Source organism: Pelodiscus sinensis, chromosome 18 (genome assembly GCF_049634645.1).
Source record: "Pelodiscus sinensis isolate JC-2024 chromosome 18, ASM4963464v1, whole genome shotgun sequence".
NCBI classification, from domain to species: domain Eukaryota; kingdom Metazoa; phylum Chordata; order Testudines; family Trionychidae; genus Pelodiscus; species Pelodiscus sinensis.
Genome location: NC_134728.1, coordinates 29,870,089 through 29,897,175, shown reverse-complemented (window position 1 = coordinate 29,897,175; position 27,087 = coordinate 29,870,089).

Here is a 27,087-nt window from a genome sequence, read left to right as displayed (position 1 = left end):
CACCTGGCATTGGACGCTGCTGGCCCACAGGATACTGGACTACATAGACCGTTGATCTGACCCAGTGTGGCCATTCTTACCTTTTTGTGACACAAGTGAATATACCTTCACAACCCCCCCCCCCAAGGAGTTTCCACAGGTCAGCACTGTGACAAGCTGGGTCACAGAGGTCTTCCTGGGATTGTCACCCATCATGCTGATCAAGCCACTGATGCCTGCCTTTCAGCCTTCTGAGGCTCCCCACCCCTAAGTCCCACTGGGCAGATCCTCTAATCTCCCCCAGCCAAGGCACTGAGTTGGGGCCATCGCCCCCTCTCCCTGCCCCCCAGCAACATTACTGAACCAGTTCAGCTTTGGGAGGTCTCAGCCATAAGGTCTTTGACAATGCCCAGGAAGAGGACCAAAACCCCACATAAATCCATTGTACTCTGTGTAAAAGTTTTACAGAGAAAGCTGATGAGTTTGCCCTGTTTATCAATTAAAGAGAGCTATGCACACTGGTTTCTCCCCCTCAGGTAACAATTTTTTACACTGGGCTTGATAATAAAAATACTTTTGTTTATTAAATGATTGCAAGTGAAATCAGACAGATTAAAGTAAGTTACTAAGTTAAAATAAACAAAACATACCAGCTACGCTTATTACATTTGTCATTACGGGCATGTCTAGACTACATGGCTCCATCAACGAGCCATAATGGGGAGGTCAACAAATGCCTTTGATGTTGATCGCGGAGCGTCCAGACTACAGCGCTGTGCTGCCAAACAGCTGATCGGCACAGCACGGCAGCCATTTTAATTTAAATGAAGCGGCGATTATTTAAATCGCTGCTTCATTTCCCTTTGCCTACAACCCTAATCTACATGGCTCCGTCGATGGAGCAATGTAGTCTAGACGTGAGTTACAAGCTGCATCCCTTGTTCTTATCTCAGGCCAGAGATGATGTTTTTCTGACCTGGGGCCAGTGGCTTTGCCTTCATCCTTTCGTTATAGTTTTCTGTTTCCAGGTCTCTACATATATGCCCTCTTAGGGTAAGAGTGGCAAAGCTGTTTCAAAGGCCAGCTGAAGACAAAGATTAATTGCTTTCAGTTCCTTAAATAAACTTTACCCATGGTGGGAACCCTTTGATTAGCAGTCCCAATCCCCATGGAAAAATACCTGATTCAAGATGGATTCCGGCATCAGGTGACCTGGCCACATGTCTTTGTAATACCAAACACAGATTGGGCTTACAGGAAGGACAAAATCATTCATAGGTTGTAGAGTTGGTCACTCAGCCATTAAGTTCCTAAAGTATCACTAATGGCTTTTACTAGAATACATGGATTAATACAACAGATTCCCACTTAATATTCTTCACATACAAGAAAGATGCACAAAAAGTGAATATGCACAGTCAGGGGTTCACAGGCTGTTGGTTGCATGACCTGTTTTGCACTTTTGAGTTATGCATATTCATTTTCAGAAGCCAATTTTCATAAAGCATGGGGGGCCTGTGACAAGCATCATCATCTGCATTTAACAGCTAGGCAAAATGAGGCACCGGGAAGGAAAATGTCTGTCTTACCCTAGCTAGCAGAGGCAGGAATTAGACCTGAGTGCCAGTCTGCCTTTGCAGTCCCAAGACCATTCTCCTGTTCCTTTCAAGTGAGCCATTCTCCCACATCCTCTGTAGGGTTAATGCATAAGATAACCTCACCTGTACAATACAGGCAGGAGCAATGCCTCCCGCTCGCAAAGGGACAGTGAGGAGATGCTGGGGGTCCATGTAGGGTAGGCAAAGGGCAGCCCCTCATGTGAGTGAGGTCTCAGGACTGAGGATTGGAGATTGAGTCCTTCGTCTCTGCCTCAGCATCATCCAATCCTGTGGCTATTCAGTGGCCTCAGGGAGGTAAGTGGGTGGGTTCATGTTTCCTAGTGCACCTCTGCCCATGTCACCAAAGCTCCCTCCCAGCTCACACCAGCTCCCAGCCCAGCTGGCAGAACTGGTATGTCTGCGGCTGCCGAGCCAGCCTGAATCCGCACATTCCTGTTAATGGGAGCAGTGGGCATGTGAAGGGGGCAAGTTTTTTGACCACGTCTTGCCTCCCTTGAGTTCCCTCATCCTTACTGAAGTAGGTTAGTTCCCCTGCAGATTCTGGAATGAATATGTGGGCTCAGACTACAGAACAGACTCAAACAAGCATGACTGGGAAACTGCTGCTCAGCCAAACTGATCCCTGTTGAGTTCCAGATGTGTCCCACATGTGCATTGTCAATCACCTCATTGAAGCCTGATTAGTCCTGATAGCTGAAAAGAATCAGAGGCACGTCTCCTTAGAAACGCTGGATGGTAATCAATATTTCATTTCTCTGCCTTATCAGTGATCACAGGGAAAAAGCAGTGATGTGAAGAAATGAAAGGAAATGGAAATGATATGGGAACAAGCCAAAGTCGGAGCGAACTCAGTGGCATCAGTTTGTAACCCTTCTGTTCCATGCCTCCTTCCCCAAAGCTCTATGTCTGCGCTCTTCCTCAGGGCCAGGCTCCCAGTTCTTGCTCTGACCATGTCTTTAGCTATTTGTTCCTTCTCTGAGCCTGTTTCTGTTGGCTTTGCTCATTGCTTCTCTCTCTCCAACCCACCTCCCTCCCGTAAGCCCCTTTTCCCCACATGGCTGAGTCTAGACTGGCAAGTTTTTCCGCAAAAGCATTGGCTTTTGCGGAAAAACTTGCCAGCTGTCTACACTGGCCACTTTGAATTTGCGCAAGAACACTGACGATCTAATGTAAGATTCAGTGTTCTTGCGGAAATACAATGACTCTCCCGTTCAGGAAAAAGCCCTCTTGTGCAAATGCTTTTGTGCAAGAGGGCCAGTGTAGACAATGGAGAACCGTTTTGCACAAAAAAGCCCCGATGGCGAAAATGGCGATCGGGGCTTTCTTGTGCAAAACTGCATCTAGATTGGCACGGACGCTTTTCCGCAAAAAGTGCTTTTGCGCAAAAGTATCCGTGCCAATCTAGACGCTCTTTTCCACAAATGCTTTTAACGGAAAATCTTTTTTGTTAAAAGCATTTGCGGAAAATCATGCCAGTCTAGACGTAGCCCATGTGTCTTGCATGTGCCTGCATTTTGGTTGGATATTGTTTCAGCTTTCTCGTTGCAAAAGGAGAGAATGGCTTCTTACAGATATCTTAAATGAAGGACAAAGGTTACATCTGGCAGTGTCAGTGAGGTTTAATTCAGCCTATAACAACAGCAGTCTTCAATATTTTCCAATGTCCTTCTCCACAGAAGACAGTGCAGGACTCTAGGTCTTACATACATGTAATCAGCTGTATGCACCTGCTGTACGTACTTTGCAGGCACAAGTTAGGGGCATATGTTGGGAAAAATTGCCAATTTAATTTGAATCATTTTTTGTTTTGAGAATAATGCTGAGCCAAAGACAAGTGCAGAGTCCTGCAGTTGGGACAGAAGAATCCCAAGCATTGTTACAGGCTGGGGACCGACTGACTAAGCAGCAGTTCAGCAGAAAAGGACCTGGGATTATAGTGGATAAGAAGCTGGATATGAGCCAACAGTGTGGCCTTGTAGCCAAGAAAACTAATGGCATATTAGGAGGAGCATTGCCAGCAGATCAAGAGAAGTGATTATTCCCCTTTATTCGACTCTGGTGAGGCTGCATCTGGAGTATTACGTCCAGTTCTGGTCCCCCCATTACAGAAAGGATGTGGACACATTGGAGAGAGTCCAGCAGAGAGCTCCAAATGATAAGTGGGCTGGAGCACATGACTTACAAGGTGAGGCTGAGAGATTTGGGCTTATTTAATCTACAGAAGAGAAGAGTGAGGGGCGATTTGACAGCAGCCTGTCTGAAGGGGAGGTTCTAAAGAGGATGGAGAGAGGCTGTTCTGATGGTAGATAGCAGAACGTGGAGCAATGGTCTCAAGTTGCACTGGGGGAGGTCTAGGTTAGTGTAAGCAGGGACTGAACTATTGCTTGTTATCAGCCAGCTAAAAAGAGAGAGCTGCCCTGGGTATGGGTATACTCACTCCAAGGCTGTGTCTACATTGGCACGATCTTGCGCCAAAGCGGCCGCTTTTGCGCAAAAACGTGCTGCCTGTCTACACTGGTGGGGAGTTCTTGTGCAAGAACACTGACGTTCTAATGTGTGAAATCAGGGCTTGTTGCACAAGAACTATGATGCTCCCGCTCAGGGATAAGCCCTCTTGCGCAACTGTTCTTGTGCAAGAGGCCAGTGTAGACAGAATTTCTTGTGCAAGAAAGCCTGATGGCTAAAATGGCCATTGGAGCTTTCTTGTGCAAGAGAGTGTCTACACTGGCACGGATGCTCTTGCGCAAAAGCACATGCCAGTGTAGACGCTCTCTTGCGCAAATACTTTAATGCAAGAACTCTTGCGTTAAAGAGTATTTGTGCAAGCTCATGCCAATGTAGATGACTGCATTGGGCCGCGGTCCTTTAAATCAGTGGGGTGGAGCAGGGCTAGGCATTGCCGGGGATGGGGAGGAGCAGGACGGAGAGGAGATGGGGCAGCCAGCAGGCTCTGGGGCGCATTGGGCCGTGCCCCTTTATATCGGCGGGGCGGGGCAGGGCAGGGCGGTCTAGGCATAGACGGGGAAGGGAAGGAGCAGGAGAGGAGACAGGGATGACCAGCAGGCTCCGGAGCGCATTGGTGCTCCCGGCTGGCTGCGCGCAGCCGCAGCGTTTCCTGGCGTTTCCCGGTCATGTCCCTTTAAATCGGCAGGACGGGGCTATGCGTTGCCAGGGGTGGCATCGGCTGCTTACCTGAAATGCCGCCCCTGGCAAAGTGCTGCCCCAAGCACCTGCCTGATTTGCTGGTGCCTAGAGCCGGGTCTGGTCCCACAAAGGAACAGTAGAAGTGTGGGAGACGCAATCAGAGCAGCCAAGCTGGGCCCAACAGGCCCGTGTAAAAGGAGCTGTAGTGCAAAATAGACGGCAGTTGCTGCCTAGAGCTAGAGGAGAGAAGGGGGGGCGCCTGGCTGGCTGAAGGACTTCAGCTAGAGCAGTTGTTAGAAAGCATTGGGAGTGGGGGGGCAAGAAGGAGCTGCTGGACTCAATCATGAGGAGCTCTGAGACTAGGTATAACCTGCCTGGGGGCGCTGAGTCCCTGAAGACTCATTGTATGCAGGGCCAGACGGAGGCATGGGCAAGTCGGGCAGCTGCCCAGGGCACCAACCGATGAGGGGCACCTGATGGCAGCTGTAAGGGGCGCGCTGCGTCCCTTACAGCTGCCATCAGGAGCTGCGCGCCTGGCTCCCACAGCGCCATCCCACCCGCGGCGCCAGCCAGCAGCACCCTTCCCCCCATGGCTGCAGGGCCCTGCATGGCCCGGCGCACACACCAGCAACACTAACCGGGCCAGGCAGGGCAGCACATGCGCCATGCACTCCGGGCTGCGCGCCAGTGGCCGTGACCGGCCTGCGCATGTGCCATGTGCCCCAGGAGGCGGGCCCACGCACCCTGGGGGGGCCGGACAGCGCTCCACGGGCGGGCCCGTGAGTGAGCCCTGCACCCGGGCCTAGGGCGCCAAAAAGGCTCGGGCCGGTCCTGACTGCATGGCAGAGAAAAAGTGCAGGCATGTGCAAGCAGTCACTAGAGCCGCTATTCTGGAAAGCTGGCATGCAGGGTTCTAGTGGAGCAATAGGTCTACTCTAGTTAATATACTCGTTTTCTAAGCCCTTCTAAAAACTACGTGCTGAACTGAATAGGCTTGGACATTACTGTGTCTCATCAGGTTAGTGTAGGGTTAATGGTGCAAATTTGGGGTTGTTGGGAGGATGAAGACTCTGAGACTGATGGTTTTTATTGAGGGGGGAGGAGCTGAGACAGTATTTTACAGATCCTACATGAACAGTGCCCATTCCCAACTTCTTTTTAGCCTTGCTTCCCAAAGCTCCCTCTAGTGTTCTCAGATATTAAGCACACTCGCTCTACTCAATCAGCATTTCTCCAGAAAAGCAGAAGGGACAGTAAAATTTCTCTGGCCTGCTGTGCTATAGCATAATTTGCTTTGTATGTATCTCTTTGTTTTATGGGCTTGAACTTTATGAAGTACATTAGTTGCTATGGAAACAAATATTTGTTGAGATGTGTGACCATAGTGACAGTCGCAAAAGCAGCAAAAAGTCAGTTTATTTACTGTATATTCCATGTAGTTCTGTCACCAGCTTCCTAGAACTTCCATGGAATGTGATAAAAAAAATCTGCAACTCTCTGTGCAAAATAACACAACTTCTACCCATTATTTTGATCACTTTTTGCAGGTCTTATTGGCTAATTCAATCCCTAGTTTGAGGAGAACTGATGGTCAAGGACTGACAGGAAATACTGCAGTGGGGTTAATGAAAACTGATGGCGCTGGTCTTAAATGGGACTTGAGGGCATTTCATGCTGCTCAGGAGGGGCTCAGCACCTTACAGGATTGGATCCTAAGGAATCCTAGGGCTAGACTTTTGAATAAGATAGAAATATCCGGAGGAAGACCCTGAATGATGGAAGATAGCTACAGCTGAAAGTGTTTCTAGCTGGTCCTGGTAATTGACGTAACTGACCAAAAGAATGTTTAGATAGATTATAAGCAGTATCATATGGTAAGCAAACTGGGATATGCTCTCTGGTTGCATTCAGAGTAACAACATCACCTGTTTATTTGAATCCAAGTGAAAGAAAATAATTTAGATTAACATAAAAAGAATGCATAGTGGTAGTGTCAAACTTACATTGCTAGAGAAATATAGGAGCTAATGTGATGGTTCTCATAGGAATATAGTCCTAACTAAACTATCTACTCTCAGCTAGAAATCTGTTTCACAGTTCTTGCACCAAGTACACACACACAAATTATATTAAAAGACCATTCTTAAAATTGCAAAGTCAAGCACTCAGAAGTTAGGAAATGCCACAGTAATGGTTGCCAGTGTCGCCTTAATTTGGCCCTCATGCAACTGTCTTATGGTGGCAAAATCATAAGACAGTCTTTAATTACATGATTGAATCCTTTGTTCTTCTCCCAGGCTGACTGCCTCCTATAGTGCACAGGATGGATGTTGTCACTTGATGGGCAGCTCTTCCATACTTTGTTTTCTCGTTGTTGTTCAATGTGCAGCCTCAGGCCTTCATTTACCACCTGCAATTCAAGCTCTGCTCTGAAAATGGAATGAATGATCCCCCCTCCCACCCCGTGGCCATACCGGGATGCTCATTGCTTAGTAGCTTAGTGCTTCATAAACACTAATAAGTTTATTTTCCTAGTACCCTTTGGGGATGATTTATACCCCCTTGTCTCACGTTTTCACACAGGGAGCTCAGACTGTGTACATGTGTGATGAGTCAAACTTTAATTATATGATCACATACTATTTTCCCACAGGCCCTCTGCCTCATTCCATGCACAGGATAGACCATATCTGGGATGTAAAGGGTTACTGGCATGCTTACCAGGGTAACCAGTTAACCAGTGCTCAGCCCGGCTGGAGCAAACCTTCACCTGCAGCAGGGTGCGGTGTGTTCCTTCCTTCCTGAGTGCTGACTGAGGCAGGAGTCCTATGGAAAAAATAGCACGTGAACATGTAATCATAATGTAACTACAAGAAGGTAACAAACTGAGGGTATGTCTACACTGTGAATTTAGGTTGAATTTATTAAGGTCCACTGTTTAGAATCCAAATTTACAAAGTCGAAGGTGCATATCCTCACTGGGCACATGAGGTTGACAGAGTGCATCCCGAGTAGTGGGGCTACCTTCCACTTGACCAGCGATGAACTGTGGGCACAGTTCCTGCTGCCCCTTTGCATTCTGGAGTAGGCTGAAGTTGCCAGATACTTTCACAAAAAATCCCGAACATTGCGGAGAAAAAAAATTGGTTAAGCAAAGAAAAAAAGGAGGGGGAGTGTCACTGCACCTTTAAATCACCCCGCTCCCCTCACCCCGCCAGATGCGACACAGGAAGAATGTCCCCGCCAGCCTTCTGTCCGAGAAAAACAGAAAATACTGGACATTTTACATGTCCAGTATTTTCTTCTTCTTTTTTACTGGACGGAGCCACAAATACTGGACTGTCTGGGCAAAATCCGGACACCTGGCAACCCTAGTTAGACTCCCAGGGCTTGATGGGATAAAATCAGTGCAGCAGGTGATTCTGGGTACATTAACTCAGCCTCCCGTAATGCACTTATCTACTCTGTCCCTTCCTGCTTGAAAGCAGTGGCCAACAATTGTTCACACCCTTTTTTCCCTAGTTATCCGTGCCGATGCCATAGCATGGCAAGCATGGACCCCGCTTGGCTGCACAGTGCTGTGGCAACCATTGCAAACACCTCACTCCTTATGTTGCCGTTTGTTCAGAGCCTAGCCAGGAGCTACCGGAGCAAAGAAGTTACAAGTTACAGTGGGGGAGGTCTAGGTTGGATATTAGGAAAAACTATTTCCCTACGAGGGTGGTTAAGCACTGGAAGGGTGGAATCTCCATCCCTAGAGGTTTTTAAGTCTCGGCTAAACAAAGCACTGGCTGGGTTGATTTAGTTGGGACTTGATGACCTCCTGAGGTCTCTTCCAGTTCTATGATTCTATGAAAGAAGAACATGAGGCCATGGACACAGACATGTAAGAACCCATTCAGTGGGGCAGCTGGCATATACTAGCAGCAGTCAATCCTGTTGATACAGTGGAATTCTGGTTATGGTGCTGGGAGACAAGCACAGACTGGTGGAAGTACAGAAATCAACCTTAAAATTGGCAGAATGGCTTGGTGGTGGAGACTCATTGTTTATAAAATTAACTTAATGCAGCTATCTTCAACCTAACCTCCTGGCATAGACCAGGTCAAAGATTGTGAAGATTCTAGCATTTACTTCTGAATGGTTGACTTTATGACCTTAATCTAATAATGTTGTTTTAATAGATGTTGGGGGATGAAGGTGTAACAAGTCTTTTTGTAGATCTAGGGATTAGATAATAGAATTTTGAAAAATGGCTTGTCAATATCCTATTTCTACACCTGTGAGATCATGTCTGTTCCCAGTGCCTAGCACAGCCATGCTCTCAAGTGCCTGTAAAATGTCAGATATTTCAGGTGATTGGGTTCTTTAGATCCCTGTTAATAATCCACTGTTCACAGCCTTCCTTGGCTATGGTCCCCAGGAAAACCTGCTCATCGTGGAGAGAGAACAAAACAAAAAAATAGTTTCCAGGGAAATGAACAGATCTTGATTCTCTTCAAAAACAGGCTTAATCCTCTAGTGATCCATCAGGCTGGAATTAGCAGAATTAAAATGCAGAGCTGCTCTCTGCTTCAAACACAGACCTGGAATTCATTTGTATTGTAAGTGCCCATGAAACAGTACCTGAGGATGTGACAGATAGGGGGTGAATATACCAGTGGGCTGGGGCAGGCCACACCATGCCTTTGTTTTTGTTTCTCTACACAGAGAAAATTCTTACAGCACAGACGATAATGGCCCAGTCATCTAAATTACTTCTGTCTGTTTCTCAGTTTGGTGACAATGTTGATCTCAGCTCCTTGTACCTTTATGACTGTTGAAAACTCTCCTCCCCCCCACTGTCATGCCCCCAAAATAAATTCTGCTCAGCAGTGGGAAATATTAGAGGAAACTCTGGATGACTAAACTACTGAGTGGAACAAAAGGGACAAATGTGCACAGAGGCCAGATCTACACTGGCAGAGAAAACTGATGTAAGATACGCAACTCCAGCTACATGAATTGGTTTTCTGGGGTTTTCTGGTTTTCTGGGGCGGCCCTACAGCAGGAAGTTGATGGGAGAAACTCTCCAGTGGACTTCCTTAACTTCTCATGACAGCAAGGAGTACCGTGGTTAAAGGGTGCGCCATCAGCATTTGACTTAGTTGGTCTTTACTAGACCCACTAAATTGAACCCCAGAAGATCAATCACCAGAGCATCTGTTAAGTGGAGATGTGGCCTGACATTGTGAGAATTACTTGAGTCCTTTGCACAGAGGTAAGTTTCATCCAGTGACTTTTTTTGTGCTGATGTATTCTGGGAAATGCCTTTTGTCCGGCTTGGTGACCTTTTGGTAACTAACACGTGCTGTCTCTCTCTCTCCTTTCTCTGTGTGTTGGAGAGAGATCCTGTCATGTGTGACTTTTGCCAGGTAGCCCCAGCTGCAGCCAGTCTACCCAAGTTCATTATCTAGGGGTTCCTCTCTCTCCATCCAACACAGAATTGGCTCGAGCACCCACCCAGTAACCTGGGAAATTCACACAGCGCCACGGGCACTTCTGGGAGGCAATGCTTCCCCATTCACAAGCAGAGTCTGAGTGTGGAAAAGAAGGGGAGGGAAGTGATGTGGCGTTAATTTGTGATAACACCACAAACAGAGTTCATAACCAAAGCCATGAGTAACAGACCCACCCTGACTAGATGGGCAATGCCCTTTTCCTCTGAGGTTCATAAGTCCAGCAATGTAAATGTCCCCTTCCCATGCCCAGCCCTTCTCTGCATCCCACTCACTGCCCTTGGCCAGGGCAGACCCAGAGTTCAGAGGTGCATCTGCAGAGTTCACCTCCCGACCTGAGTGGGGGAGGTAGGGTACGTCTAGACTACATGCCTCTGTCACCAGAGGCATGTAGCTGAGGCTACCAGGCATAGGAAAATGAAGCGGCAATTTAAATAATCGCCGCTTCATTTAAAGTTACATAGCTGCCGCGCTGAGCCGACAAACAGCTGATCAGCTGTTTGTCGGCTCAGCGCGGTAGTCTGGATGCGTGGGGGTCGACATCAAAGGCATTTGTTGACCACCCAGGTAAACCTCATCCCAGGAGGCATGCCTGGGTGGTCGACAAATGCCTTTGATGTCTACACCCGCGCGTCCAGACTATCGCGCTGAGCCGACAAATAGCTGATCAGCTGTTTGTCGGCTCAGCGCGGCAGCCATGTAACTTTAAATGAAGCGGCGATTATTTAAATCGCTGCTTCATTTTTCTATGCCTGGTAGCCTCAGCTACATGCCTCTGGCGACACCCTGCTGGTCACCCGCCACCGCCTGCTCACTGCTCTCTGGCGCCGCCCTGCTGGCCATTTGTCTCACCTCGCTGCAGCTGTTCTGCTAGTCACTCATTATTCCCCTCTATGGCCACTGTGCTGGCTGCTCGTCGCATCTCTCCGCCACCTCTCAGTCACCATCCGCTTGCTGCTCCTGCTAGCTTGTGGTGGGTTTGGCTCTTGGCCCAAAGCACGGTCCAGCCACAAGAAACTCCAGCAGCCACTGGCATAAATTTAAATAATAAAAGAGACTCCTATGGAGCCTTTCTTTAGCTCTAGCATTGAAAGAGGGGGGAGAAGCAGGCTGAACCAGGCTGAACCAGTCTTCTAGCTCACGCCCAGAGGTCATGTAGCTAGCTAACTCAGGCTATGTCTACACTGGTGGGTTCTTGCGCAAGAATCCGCAGAGCGTCCACACGGCCTGCCCGCTCATGCGCAAGATTTACAGTAAAGCGTGGGAAGAGAGGGCTTCTTGCGCAAGAGCTACGCTCTGGTCTAACAAGTGTAAGCCCCCTTGCACAAGTGCTCTTGCGCAAGAGGGCAGTGTGGATGCGCGGCAGGGGTTTCTTGCGCAAAAAAGCTCTATGGCTATAATGGCCATCAGAGCTTTCTTGCACAAGAGAGCATCCACACTGCCATGGATGCTCTTGCGCAAAAGCACATCTCTTGTGCAAAAGCACATGGCCATGTGGATGTGTTCTTGTGCAAGAACCCACCAGTGTAGACATACCCTCAGGCTATGTCTACACTGGCAGGTTCTTGCACAAGAACATCTTGCACAAGGGGCCTTGTGCAAGAACTCTTGCACAAGAAAATGTCCACACTGCCATGTGCGAGCTGTGCTTTTGCGCAAGAGCGCCCATGGCAGTGTGGACGCTCTCTTGCGCAAGAAAGCTCTCATGGCCATTTTAGCCATAGGGCTTTCTTGCGCAAGAAATCCCTGCTGAGCATCCACACTTCCCTCTTGCGCAAGAGCTCCTGCACAAGAGGGCTTACACCTGTTAAAAAAGAGCATAGCTCTTGCGCAAGGAGCTCTTGCCACCCCGTACTGTAAATTTCCTTGCGCAATAGCGGGCAGGCAGTGAAGACGCTCTGCGGATTCTTGCACAAGAACGGACATACTTGCACAATAACCTGCCAGTGTAGACACAGCCCCAGGGTTTCTCTCTCATTCCATCTGGCTGTAATAGAAGTATTCCTTCAGACTCTGCGTACATATGTTTATAAAGGGTACTATTAGGAGTGGAACCCGGGGAAATTGATTCGCATAAAGTAGCCTGAGAAATCACACACAAAAGGGCAAATTGCAAAGGGAAGCCACAGGGCTGTTATGAAATGACACGGTATCATTTCACTGCCCCAGTGCATTATCTTATTGTCCAACATCTGTGACAAGATTAGGGTTAATTGGCAACTTCTGCAGCAGGAAAGTACAGGGTTGAGTTAGCACAAGGCCTGCACTGATATCCAAATGAGAATAAGGGATTTCATCAGTCTGTGCGGGGTGAGATCATGCCCACTGTGAATCAGTCTAAGGCTATGTGTACACAGCAGTGTTATTTTGGAATAATGCAAGTTATTCTGAAATAACGAAGTGTGCGTCCACACAACAAGCCATTATTTTGAAATAAATTTGAAACAGGCTTCTTACTCCGACTTCTGTAAACCTCATTGCATGATGAGTAAGGGAAGTCGGGGAAGAGTGCTCTATTTTGAAATAAGTGCTGTGTAGACAGCACCAGAAGTTGAAATTAGCAATTTTGATTTAAGCTACACAATTAGCATAGCTCAGGTTGTGTATCTTATTTCGAGTTTAGCCCTGCTGTGTAGACGTGCCCTAAGACTTTCCACACTGATAGGTTTCAGAGGGGATTGTAGCTGCAGCCTCTGCCTTGCTTCACAGGGACACCTCACCTGGCTAATGTCTAATCTACCTGTAAGCAGGGTGGTCTGAATGACTGCTTGCAATGCAGCCAGCTTCTTGCCTGCCAGGTCCCATGTTAGTCTGTAACTTTAAAAACAACAAGTAGTCCTGTGGCATCATAGAGACTAACAAAACATAGAGTATCGTGAATTTTCATGGGCAAAACCTACTTCTTCAGATGAGCTTGAGTGGAGAAAAACGATAGAAGAGACTCCACTGAGTGGCAGGGAAGGACCAGTTTGCAGCAGAATGAGTAGGCATGGCAAGGCCTTCTGGGGACTGTACAGCCTCCTGTGAATCTGGCAGCAAGGCCCCACCACAGTTATCTGTCTGGTCTGGGTACTCAGAGCAGGAGCAATGATTGGATTGGGTAAGTGGCAGGGGAGAGGCCCTACTAACTGAATGGATCATGTCTGCGGCCTAGAGGGGAAGCAGGCTGTGGATGCTGTCGCAGTCCCTGGATTGTAGCTGCAGCCTCTGCCTTGCTTCACAGGGACACCTCACCTAGCTAATGTCTAATCTGCCTGTAAGCAGGGTGGTCTGAATGACTGCTTGCAATGCAGCCAGCTTCATGCCTGCCAGGTGTGAGCTGTAAGACTGGTTCAGCTCTGCAAGATAATTAACTATTGATATGTAAATACAGCTCATGCTGGGATGGGGAAGGAATCCGGGATGTGGTTATGTAAATCCATTTCAGCCAGGGCTGATGGAGGATCAGGTGTTAGAATGGAATGTGATGTATTGTAACTAATTTGGCTGTTGTGGGGTCACAAACCATGCTAACTCTAAATGTAGGAACTGTAAAATATGACACCAGTGCTTGCAAGAGAGACACCATCATTGTAAGAGGTCTCAGATAAACAAGCCTTCCCCTTCCAGCACTGAGTGAACTGAGTTTGGGGGGGAAGGGGCTTGAGCCAGCCTGCTCCATGCCTACCAGGTGTGAGCTGTAAGACTGGTTCTACCTGTTTCCCTTCCTCCCTCTTCTTCCCCCCACCCCTGTCTACGGATAGACCTAGAGCAGATTTCATAAGGAGTCTCTCTGTTGTTGCGCTGAAATCTTTTGGCCAGCTTAGGTGATGGCTAGGAGTTGACATCACTAAGAGCTGAAGTCACTGGTTTGGCCTGGAGCCGGACCCATTGTGGGCAGCCCACAGGGCGGCTGGTGGGAGCTACCGATGGGTGGCCAGCAGGGCAGCTAGCGAGAGCACAGGGTCAACGGGACAGCTGGCAGGAGCAAGTGGACCACAGGAGCAGCACAAAGGTGGCATGGCCTCAGGCTCAATGAGTGGAGTCATCAGGGTGATGTGTCTGGGCCTGGACTGACTGGACAGAGCTGTAAGTGGGACACTGGGGCTGTGTCTAGATTGCACCCCTTTTCCGTAAAAGGGATGCAAATTAGGCACAGCGCAATTGCAAATGAAGCGGGGATTTAAATCTTCCCCGCTTCATTTGCATAAACATGGCTGCCGCTTTTTTCTGGCTCGGGGCTTTGCCGGCAAAAAGCGCCAGTCTAGACGGGGATCTTTCGGAAAATAAAGCCTTTTCCGAAAGATCCCTTATTCCTCTTAAAATCAGGAATAAGGGATCTTTCGGAAAAGGCTTTATTTTCCGAAAGATCCCCATCTAGACTGGCGCTTTTTGCCGGCAAAGCCCCGAACCGGAAAAAAGCAGCAGCCATGTTTATGCAAATGAAGCGGGGAAGATTTAAATCCCCGCTTCATTTGCAATTGCGCTGTGTCTAATTTGCATCCCTTTTACGGAAAAGGAGTGCAATCTAGACACAGCCTGAGGCTATGTCTACACTGGCATGTTCTTGCACAAGAACCCGCAGAGCATCCACACTGCCCACCCGCTCTTGCACAAGAATATTTACAGTACAGCATCAAAAGACAGGGCTTCTTGCGCAAGAGCTACGCTCTTTTCTAACGTGTAAGCACTCTTGCTCAAGAGCTGTTGTGCAAGAGGGTAGTGTGGACACGTGGCAGGGGCTTCTTGCGCAAGAACTGGCCTCTGGGAAAAAACACAGGTGGCCTCTCTGACACTCTGTGCGGCACACAAACTTGGGTAGCAGCCAGAGGGAGTCATGACAGCCACTGGGCATGTGTGGCCCCTGGGGTCCCGGGCATTTGCTGGGGCTGCCTGCCTCTCCCCATGGCTACATCTAGACTAGTATGATTTTCCACAAATGCTTTTAACGGAAAAGTTTTCCGTTAAAAGCATTTGTGGAAAAGTGCATTTAGATTGGCACGGACACTTTTCTGCAAAAGCACTTTTTGCGGAAGCGTCCGTGCCAATCTAGACGCACTTTTGCGCCAAAAAGAACCAATCACCATTTTCACGATCGGGGCTTTTTTGCACAAAACAAATCTGAGTTGTCTACACTGGTCCTTTTGCACAAAAGCTTTGCGCCAAAGGGACTTTTGCCCGAATGGAAACAGCATAGTATTTCCACAAGAAGCACTGATTTCTTACAGTAGGAAGTCAGTGTTCTTGTGGAAATTCAAGCGGCCAGTGTAGACAGCTGGCAAGTTTTTCCGCAAAAGCAGCTGATTTTGCAGAAAAACTTGCCAGTCTAGACACAGCCCATGAGGAATGAGCTCTCTTGTGCAAGAGCTCTTGAGCTCTTGTGCAAAAAGGCAGTGTGGACAGGCAACGGGGTTTCTTGTGCAAGAAACCCCTTATGGCTAAAATGGCCATCAGAGCTTTCTTGCGCAAAAGAGAGTCCTCACTGCCATGGACGCTCTTGCGCAAAAGTACGTGGCAGTGTAGACGCACTCTTGCGCAAGACCTTTTGTGCAAGAACTCTTGTGCAAAACAGTTCTTGCACAAAAAGCCTGCAGTGTAGACGTAGCCTCAGACTCTGCTTGCAAGTGGGGAAGCATTGCCTCTCAGAGGCACCCAGGGGTGTGTGAACTTCCCAGGCTACTTAGGTGGGGGCTCGAACCGGTTCTGTGTGAGATGGATGAAAAGGGACCCCTAGATATTGAACCCGGCCCTGTCTGCTGCTGGCACTACCTGGCAGAAGGGCTACATGTCTGCTGCACTTTTACAGCCCGTGAGAGCCCAAGAAAATGATCACAATCAAAATACAAAGGCCAGCACATGACTTAGTCTGAATCTCTCTTGCTGCACTCCATGGAGCATTCCTGCATCAGCTCCATATGCCTCTGTACGGCACAGGGGTGATTTCAGCCTGCCCACCAGATAGGAAGCTCATTTCTCCTTCAGTACAAAGTCTCTCCTATTTAGCTTTAAAATGGGTGTTGTAGAATTTGCTGTTCTCTCACAGCCAGTAATGTCACTCCCAGTAAACAGCACGACATTACGGCAATAAAGTACTGCCCTGATGTACACTCTTGTGCACTTCACGTGCGTTCATTCACTGAGCCTTATAACCTCCCTGGGAGGCAGGAAGTGTTATCCCTGTTTCACAGATGGGGAACGGCACAGAGAGATTAACTGGCTTGTTCCCATTGTGAATCGTGGCAGTGCCAGGAAGTGAACCGCAGAGTCCCGAGTCACACTTCTGTGGTCCAGCTATTTGATATTCTGCCGCTTTTGTGAAAACCTTACCACAAAGGATTCCTCCAAGGGGTTCTGAAGTCCACAGCAAAAACACACTAAATCCTGCTGTCAGCTCTCAGTAGCTAGGGAGGGTTTAGTGTGCAGTTATCAGACTGGATTTTAGCCTCTTCATTGCAGACAGGATGCCCATGAGAATGAACAGAATGCCTGGGGCTCCTGAGATGGCTGGCTCCCCTAGTAGGCTGTGTCTACACTGGGCCACTTATTCCGGAAAATCAGCCGCTTTTCCGGAATAAGCTGCGAGCTGTCTACACTGGCCCTTGAATTTCCGGAAAGGCAACGACTCTCTACTGTACAAAATCAGCTGCTATTCCGGAAAAGCTACGCTGCTCCCGCTTGGGTATAAGTCCTTATTCCAGAACACTGTTCCGGAAAAGGGCCAGTGTAGACAGCCCAGTAGTCTTTTCCGGAAAAAAGCCCCGATCGCGAAAATGACGATCGGGGCTCTTTTCCGGAAAAGCGCGTCTACATTGGCCACAGATGCTTTTCCGGAAAAAGGGCTTTTCCAGAAAAGCATCTGTGGCCAATGTAGACGCTCTTTTCCAGAAATACTTATAACGAAAACTATTCTGTTTTAAGCATTTCCGGAAATTCATGCCAGTGTAGACACAGACGTAGGTTTTGGGCCAAATAGTGGCAAGCCCCTAGGTAGGTGTGTAACACACACATTGACCATAGGGCTGGTGTCCCTCTCTGTGCCCAAGCCATAGAGCAAGACGACCTGTTGAAGCTCTGACCTAGGATGACTGAAGCTCTAGCTCAGACTTGGGATTTTTTTGACTCTAGAAGCCTGAGATCAGTCCCTGGTATGTTGATCAAGATGGAAGCCATCAAATGTTCACAAGGAGGAAGGGCACAAGGAAGAGCCACAGTCAGTCCTCATATTCCCTGAGCACTGGGGGTGTGTCTAGACTACATGGCTCCGTCAACGGAGACATGTAAATTAGTTTATTCGGCATAGTCAAAGAAGCGGGGATTTAAATAATTAAAATAAACATGGCCTTATGCCTCGTGAAACGAGGTTTACTGGATCGGTCAGCAAAAGCTTCCCCAGCCGACAGATCCGCGTCTAGACTGCCGCGCTGTGTCGGATCAGCTCATCATCGGCACGGCGCGGCAGCCATGTTTATTTTAATGAAGCGGGGATTATTTAAATCCCCACTTCTTTGACTATGCTGAATAAACTAATTTACATGGCTCCATCGACGGAGCCATGTAGTCTAGACACACCCTAAGGCTGCTCTAAGCTTGTTCTAAGGAAGGGCAGGCCCATGGCTAGCTGAGACAAGTCAAGCCTGGAGTGTCAGTGTTATCTTTCCAGTGGATAGCAGGGTTCCCTTTCCAATGGACTCTCCTTCAGCCCCAGGAGTAGTGACACTTGCAGCAATTGCACACAGCGTGTACCACTGTCGGGGGCAGGGCTGCTTGTGCAGGAGCAAAAGGGGCAGTTTACTCCAGAGTCTGTTTAAGAGGGCCTCCAAACTGAATGGGCATTGCAACCTGGCACATGGGCACCAGTCACTGGAATTTGGCTCTGTGGCCCCTCTGTGATGGCAACCCACAGAGTCCCCAACTTATCTGTCATTGTCTGCTTAGCATTTCTGCTGGTTCTCGCAAAAACAAACAAACAACACAGTTCCTTAATCCAAGCCCGACCCCCTCCATTCAAAATCCCGTGGGTTCAGCTTCTACTCAAGCTCTTCCATGGACTGTGTTTGCGTCCTAGTGCTATTGTTTCAGTCACTTATTGGTGTTTATCTGGCACAAAAGACCATTGTTAGACCCATCTCACGGCAGTGAGTTTTAACTAGCCCCCAGCATTACGAATAAGGAAGAGATTAGCTCTTTACAATGGTTCATGCAAAAGAGACCGAAATGCACATGTCCAGCTAACCGAGGCAAGGCCTTTTCCTGGCAGCTACTGTCACAATAGCTGGGTGGCTCAAGGGGGCACAAAGAGTCATTGAACACAAGTTACGCCCAAGCCCTGTGACTGCACACCCTGGCCCTGGCAGAATCTGCCACTGATCTGTCAACATGTTGCTGCAGATCGGTGCGGGGCGAGGGGGTGGATTATACTCTTGGCAAAAGTGCCCTGCTAATTTGAACAGCTAATTCAGAAGATGCTCTAACTCCTTTCTGCAAGCTACTAACTTACACCTAGCGGCTGTGTCTACACTGGGCCACTTATTCCGGAAAATCAGCCACTTTTCCGGAATAAGCTGCGAGCTGTCTACACTGGCCCTTGAATTTCCGGAAAAGCAACGATGCTCTACTGTACAAAATCAGCTGCTATTCCGGAAAAGCTATGCTGCTCCCGCTTGGGCATAAGTCCTTATTCCGGAACACTGTTCCGGAAAAGGGCCAGTGTAGACAGCCCAGTAGTCTTTTCCGGAAAAAAGCCCCGATCACGAAAATGACGATCGGGGCTCTTTTCCGGAAAAGCGCGTCTACATTGGCCACAGATGCTTTTCCGGGAAAAGGGCTTTTCCGGAAAAGCAGCCTGCCAATGTAGACGCTCTTTTTCCGGAAATACTTATAACGAAAACTACTCTGTTTTAAGCATTTCCGGAAATTCATGCCAGTGTAGACACAGCCAGCCTGTGTCCACATGTGAGCGGGACTGCTGGGGGTTAGTGTAGCACAGTGTTCCCCTTGGGGAACCAATTAGCGCCGGTTACTAGGACGAAGATGAACGGCTGTTTGGATAACTAATCATTGTCCTGAACAATGCGGCTCAGTGGGCTCTGACGCGCAGTCGGCTCCTACTGCACAGCACACAAAGTGCTCAGAACATGTTAGACCTGATTTAGTGCTGAGATGGGAACAACATGGGTGGGAGGCTTAGAGCAGTCAGAGTAAATGTGGGGTGCATGTGAGCAGTGCTGTGTGAGGGGGATTGGGAGAGTCCGGGGAGCAGCAAGGAAATGGGAGGAGATATTTGGGGATGGGAGATAGGGAAGGAAAAGGGGTATGGCCCTCAAGCCAGAGGGACGGAGACAGGATTGGGGAAGTGAGAGGGTAGAAAACAGAAAGAGGGGATGTGGGGGGGGGTCAATGGCAGGTACAGGTACCAAGTGGGGGAAGGCTGGAATCAGGGTATCCTGTTACCCCTAAATTTATGCATGTGCTGGGATGAGGGGGTCTGAGCCAGGGTTCCCTGTAAGCTGTGCACTTGTGCTCAGGAGATATTGCAATGCTGTCCAGTCGATTAGCAGAGTGCCCACAGCTAGGTTTGTGTTTCTCCTGGTGGTGCACATTCACACATGCCTTATGCACATAACAAAATGTATTTCACACATGGATGGAAAAAATCCGCATATGGATGGAGAACATTAGAAGGAACATTGGTCTGACCCCTTTCCTTATTCCCCATATCTGTGTTAGGACCTGGGAACCCACCCCCTCTGGAGGGGTCTGAGCCTTTCTGTCCCCCAGTGTTAGTGCTGGGATCTGGTGGCACTTGCCCCTCTGGGGGATCTCTGAAACCCCCTCCTTCCATGTGAATCAACATTTGGCAAAGCCCTGCTCTGGCTGGGAGGGGATCTGAAAACTGGCCTACTCGGCGCTTGCACCAAACACGCGTTGCTGGGACCAGAGTGAGGAGCTGACGGGTTGAAATGATGGCAGAGAACAGACTTGTCAGACACATAAATGAACATAATGTGTTGGGGAAAAGTCAACATGGTTTTGAAAAGGGAAATCGTACTTAACCCATCTACTAGAGTTCTTTGAAGGGGCCAACAACATGTGGAAAAGGGGGACCCAGTGGATATAGTGTACTTAGATTTCCAGAAAGCCTTAGACAAGGTCCTTCACTAAAGGCTCTTGAGTAAAGAAAGCTGTCGTGGGATAGGAGGGAAGGTCCTCTCATGGACGGACAGCTTGTTAAAAGACAGGAAACAAAAGGTAAGAATAAATGGTCAGTTTTCGGAATGGAGAGAGGTAACCAGTGGTGTCCCTCAGCGGTCTGTATGGGGACCAATCCCATTCAACATACTTATAAATGATCTGGAGAATGGGGCAAACAGTGAGGTTGCAAAATTAGCAGATGATACTAAATTGCTCAAGATAGTTAAGTCCAAAGCAGACTGTGAAGAGCTTCAAAAGGATCTCACAAAACTAGGTGACGGGGCAACAAAATAGCAGATAAACTTCAATGTTGACAAATGCATCATCCCAACTCTACATTAGGGATGTAAGTGACTAAGCAAATGCTTATTGGATAGTCAACTAATGACTTGACTTGTCGCCTCCTCCCAACCTTGTTGCCTCTATCAGAGACAGGAAGCAAGGGGGGAAGGAGGATCCGGTGCTGGAGAGAGCCGGCTTAAAAGCTGGTTCCCCTCAGCACCGTCTCCATGTGGAGAAGGGGCAGAAGCATAGCAGGGAACTGGTGGCGCTTCTGCCTTTGAAATGTATCAGGGCTCTTGCTATACAGGCAGTCCCCGAGTTACGCGGATCCGACTTATGTCGGCTCCGCAGTTACGAACGGGGCCCTTCCTCTCCCTGGTCTCCAGCAGACCAGGGAGAGGAAGCAAAGCGGCGGAACACGCGGCCAGCTGACAGCCCAGACGCGTCTGGCCTGTCAGCTGGCCGCGTGTTCCGCCGCTTTGCTCTGCTCTGCTCTGCTCCCCCTCCCCCTGGTCTGCAGACCAGGGGGACGGGGAGCAAAGCAGAGCAAAGCCACGGAGCCCGAGGGCAGCAGGACAGCCACGGCGCATCTGGGCTGTCCCGCTGCCCCCGTGCTCCGCAGCTTTGCTCCGGACGCCTGTGGTACAGCAGCTGGGGCGCTGCCGGTTGGTCCCGTAGCGCCGCTCTGGGCGCCACTGGACCAACCCAGCAGCACCCCAGCTGCTCTGCCCCAGGTGTCCCCAAGTCAGCAGCTGCTGAAAATGACCAGTGGCTGACTACAGGAAGCCCCTGCCCCGGGCTTCCTGGAATCAGCCGCTGATCAGTTTCAGCAGCAGCTGACTTGGGGATGCCTGGGGTTCTTAAGTTGAATCTGTATGTAAGTCAGAACTGGCGTCCAGATTCAGCCACTGTTAAAACTGATCAGTTACAGCAGCGGCTGAATCTGGATGCCAGTTCCGACTTACATACAGATTCAACTTAAGAACAAACCTACAGTCCCTATCTTGTACGTAACCCGGGGACTGCCTGTTTTTCAAAAGCAGAAGTGCTGCAGGGAGCCTAGGGCGAGCTGGGGACTCCAACAGTCCCCTTCTGGGCCTGCGCTCCCAGCTCACTTTGCTTTTGAAATGTACAAGAGTCCCCCACTGGCCATGCTCCCTGTGGTGCTGGCAGGGTTCTTGCTACGTTTTAGAGGCAGAGGCGCCCTTATCAACTAATCGAATAGTTGATGCAAATGACATCGACTATCTGATTAGCTGATTAATCTAAATTTAACACCCTTCCTATACATAGATAAGAGGATCTGAAGGAATGCTTTCATGGCAGCTAACTGGAATGGGAGAGAAATGCTGGGTAAATGCAGTTTGCTCCTGCTTTGCTAGATGTGTAAGATATTCTGCAGATAGAATGCTATTTTATTTATTGTAATCAACTTAATGTAAGTTATGTTTGCATTAAATGCAGGGATAGCTAAAATATGGTTTTCGATCGTGGGAATAGAGAAAAGCAGGACTGTGCTACATTGTTCCAAATGAAAGGGCTCTTAGTTAACAGAAAGAATCTTGCAAATACAGGGGCTCAGATTTCACAGTTCTGTGAAAAGGGAGGGGTGAGGAAAGGTTATTCTGGTCATCCAGAATAACCTGGATGGTTATGGCATCCCCTGCTCAAAGAACAGTGCTAATGAGGCATCATTAGGTGCCTCTTTTCTTATGTTAATGGAGTTGGAGTTGTGTCTCTTCTACCCTGTTGATGGGCAGAAGTTACAGCCAAGAAGTGGATGGCAGCACATGGTGACTGAAAGCCAGCAGGGTGGTGGCAGAGAGATGTGATGAGAGGCAATGGCACTACAATTTGCCAGCAGGGCAGGGCCAGGGAGCAGTGAGCAAGCGGATGGCGAGTGACCAGCAGAGTGAGGAAGACGCTTCTTTACCTCCCCCCACTCAGGACGGGAGGTGAACTCTGCGGATGCCCCTCTGAACTCTGGGTCTGCCCTGCCCAAAGGCAGTGACTGTGAGTGGGATGCAGAGAAGGGCTGGGCATGTGAAGGGGACATTTACATTGCTGGACTTATGAACCTGAGCAGAAAAGGGCGTTGCCCATCTAGTCAGGGTGGGACTGTTACTCATGGCTTTGATTATAACCTCTGTTTGCAGTGTTTTCCCAAATCAATGCCAAGTTACTTCCTCCCTTTTAATAAAAGTCTCTTTTCTACACTCAGACTCCGCTTGTGAGTGGGGAAACGTCACCTCTCATAGATGCCCCGGAGGGGGGGGGTGAATTTCCCAGGTGGGGGCTCAAGCCAATGCTGTGTTGGATGGATGGATGGAGAGGAACCCCTAGATATTGAACCTGGCCCTGGCTGCTGCTGGCTATACCTGGAAGAAGGATTACACATATAAAATGATGGGAACTAAATTAGCTGTTACCACTCAAGAGAGAGATCTTGGAGTCATTGTGGATAGTTATCTGCAAACATCCACTCAATGTGCAGCAGCAGTCAAAAAAGCAAACAGAATATTGAGAATTGGTAAGAAAGAAAATATCTCATTGCCTCTACATAAATCCATGGTACACCCACATCTTCAATACTGCGTACCGATGTGGTCACCTCATCTCAAAAAAGATATCTTGGCGTCGGAAAAGGTTCAGAAAAGGACAACAAAAACAACTGGGGGTATGGAACAGCCAGGGGCGGATAAGAGTTTTGCGGGGCCCAGGGCAGCACAATTTTGTGGGGCCCCCCTTTGGAGAAAAAATAGAAAAAAGGCGTCAAATGTACAGATTGAAGGCTATTTTCTTAGGGTATGTCTACACTACCCCGCTAGTTCAAACTAGCGGGGTAATGTATGCATACCGAACTTGCTAATGAAGCCCGGGATTTGAATTTCCTGGGCTTCATTAGCATAAAGCCGGCGCCGCCATTTTTAAAAGCCGGCTAGTGCGAACCCCGTGCCGCGCAGCTACACGCGGCACGGACTAGATAGTTCGAACTACGTAGCCGTTCCACGAGGAGTACAGATAGTTCGGAATGGCTACGTAGTTCGAACTATCTAGCCCGTGCCGCGTGTAGCCGCGCGGCACGGGGTTCGCACTAGCCGGCTTTTAAAAATGGCGGCGCCGGCTTTATGCTAATGAAGCCCGGGAAATTCAAATCCCGGGCTTCATTAGCAAGTTCGGTATGCATACATTACCCCGCTAGTTCGAACTAGGAGGGTAGTGTAGACATACCCATATTAAATGTGAATTGGGTAAATTTGATAGAAACTTAATTTAGTTGGATAATTTTTATTTTAATTATATTATAAGTCATTCTTAAACAAAATTCTGCATTAATAATTACAAATTTTCATTTGTATTTAAGTCTCCTCCCCCTCCTGCCTCACTCTCTCTTTCTCTTCTCCTTAGTCCTCCCCCTCCTGCCTCTCACTCACGGAGCCCAAACGGCCATTTGAGCCCCATGCAGTGTCCTGGCTGAGCAGCGCAGAACTCAACCGAGTGCCACGGTGGGAGGCGAAGGAGTGTGTGGCAGCGATGTACACGGCCAGGGGGCAGGACCTGGAGCCTCTGTCATGCCCTTTGCTTCCCCCCCCGGCCGTGTACATCACCGCCCCGCCCCCCTTTGCCTCCCGCTGTGGTGCTCAGCTGAGTTCTGCGCCACTCAGCCGGGACTCCGCGCAGGAGCAAGCAGCTCAAGTTTGGGCCCAGCGCGGCAGCTCGGCACAGGGCCTATTGTAACACAGGGCCCTGGGCAGCCGCCCCGCTCGCCCTGCCCTATATCCGCTGGTAGGAACAGCTGCCGTATGAGACGAGATTAACAAAACTGGACATTTGGAAAAGAGACATCTGGGGGAATATAATAGAAGTATATAAAATCATGACTGGTGTGGAAAACATGAATAAAGAAGAGTTATTTACTCCTTCCCATAACACAAGGAATTAGGGGTCACCAAATGAAATCAATAGGCAGCAGGTTTAAAACAAACACGGAGCACACAGCCAGCCTTGCCAGAGGATGTTGTGGAGTCCAAGACTATAACACCCCTCCCTGAACCATTCCCAGAGGCTCGTGCCAGCTCACGGTTCAGAGCTAAGGTTGCACTGGGAGGCCGGTGTGTTCCTTAACTTTGTATTCCCTTCCGAGGGGGAGCCGAGTTAGTCTGTAAAGGATAAACTTAAAAAACAACAAATATTCTGGTAGCACTTTAAAGACTAACAAACCATGTAGATGGGATCCTGAGCTTTCGTGGGCCCAGCCCACTTCTTCAGACTCCGGTCATCTGGAGAAGTGGGCTGTGCCCACGAAAGCTCAGGATCCCATCTACATGGTTTGTTAGTCTTTAAAGTGCTACCAGACTATCTGTTGTTTTTAAGTTTGTATATCCTGATTTGTGGAGGGTTTTTAACACTTTGCTTCATGGGCATCCAGTAGCCTAGGTGAGGGATGTAACAGCCTTCCCAAACCACCAGGCATGGCCCCGCCCACACTCCGCCCTCAGAAAACCTGTTGGAGTCATTCTGGGGTGGAGTGTTGTTGCCCTCAGCGCCTGCCCTCCCGATGCTCCAGGGTGGGGAGGCTGGAGCTGAGTGCCTCCTCCCTCCCCTGCACTCCAAGGCTGGGGAGGCTGGAGCCATGCACCCTCCGCCCTCCCTGGTGCTCCAGGGTTGGAGCTGTGTTGTGTGCCCTCCTCCCTCCCCAGTGCTCCAGGACTGGGGAGGCTGCATTTTCGGCCCTCTTCCATCCCCGGTACTCCAGGGCCAAGGAGGCTGGGGAAAGTGTGTGCCCACTCATCCCCTCCCCTCTCCTCCCTGTGGTTGGGGGAGGTGAACATGCGGTGTGCTGACCCATCTCCCTGTGGGACCTCAGTAGAAGGTGCATGGCTGGAGGTGGGGCTGGAGGCTTGCTTCCCTCAGCCCTACCTTCACCAACCACCCATGCTTTGCTTTCTGCTTTTCAGCAGTGTAAGTTGGGCCATTCTGTGCATTCTGGAAGGCCTTGGGGCAGCTTTGACTCTATTGATGATGTTTTGGGCATTTCATTATTGTGTTATCTTTCTGAAGTTCTCACTGGGGGAAGAAACTGATCACAGTACTCAGGGAGTGAAATCTCGTTCCAGGATTTGGGCTGATTCAGAGTATCTTGGTTTTCCTTGAGCTCCTTAGTAACACTGTTCCTACATATCCCTCCACGTCCCAACTGCATACTTCTTAATTTTCCTAGTTATGCTCTGAGATGTGAAGCTGCTAATCCAACCCTTTGTCCTACGTGGAATCCACATTTAGGATGAGAGCCTTCCATGCCACTGCTGAAAGCCGAACCTCTCTTGGAGCTTTCACATCAACATGTAAAGAGCTCTGTGATAGAGTGATCCAGGACCTGAAAGCCCAACTCTACCACGCCCCAGAGAAGCCATAGAGAAGTCCTCCAAGTAGAGTAGAGTGACTGCAGGAGAAGCAGTTAATCAAAGGCCAGGAAGGCTCTATAACAGGAGTGCAGGACCAGAGTCAGTTCAGTGCCTCTGGAGACCTCAAGGTGTAGAGACTGGAGACTGGTTAGATGAGAAAGAAGCAGCACTGCTGATAGCTCTGAGCAGAGAGCATTGAAGACTGAGTGCATTGGAGACCGAATGACACTATGGGTTTGTCTACACTAGCCCTCTAGTTCAAACTAGGGAGGCTAATGTAGGCATTCGAAGTTGCAAATGAAGCCCGGGATTTAAATATCCCGGGCTTTATTTGCATGTTCCCGTCCAGTCACCATTTTTAAATTCCACTAGTCCGAAGTAACTGCCCGCGGCTTCACGCGGCAGTGAAACGGTAAGGACTTAGTTCAAATTACCGTTTCACTGCCGCGTGAAGCCGCAGGCAGTTACTTCGGACTAGTGGAATTTAAAAATGGTGATCGGACGGGAACATGCAAATAAAGCCTGGGATATTTAAATCCCGGGCTTCATTTGCAACTCCGAATGCCTACATTAGCCTCCCTAGTTTGAACTAGGGGGCTAGTGTAGACATACCCTGAGAGACTGAAATAAAACCCTGAGGTAGAGTGAGGACACTGCCTCCAGGAGGGGAATTCCTAGGGCCGTGATCACCAATCGGTCAATTGCGATCAGCTGGTCGATACCGAGGCCTTGACCAGTCGATTGTGAGGCGTTCGAGCATCCCTCCCCCCATTTTCCTCCCCACCCCCGAGAAGCCCCACTACCTATCTCCAGTGTAGTGCCGGCTTCCCGAGGGCTGGACGAAAGTCCTGCCTGCAGCTTTGCGCTACTTCCGGGGGTTCCAGAAGTGCGCTGGCTGCTCCCCTCCCACAGCTCCGTGGCATGCTGGGCGCGCTGCAGGAGGAGGCGTCAGCCCCGGAGGAGGAGTGTGGTGGCTTCCCTGCGCCACAG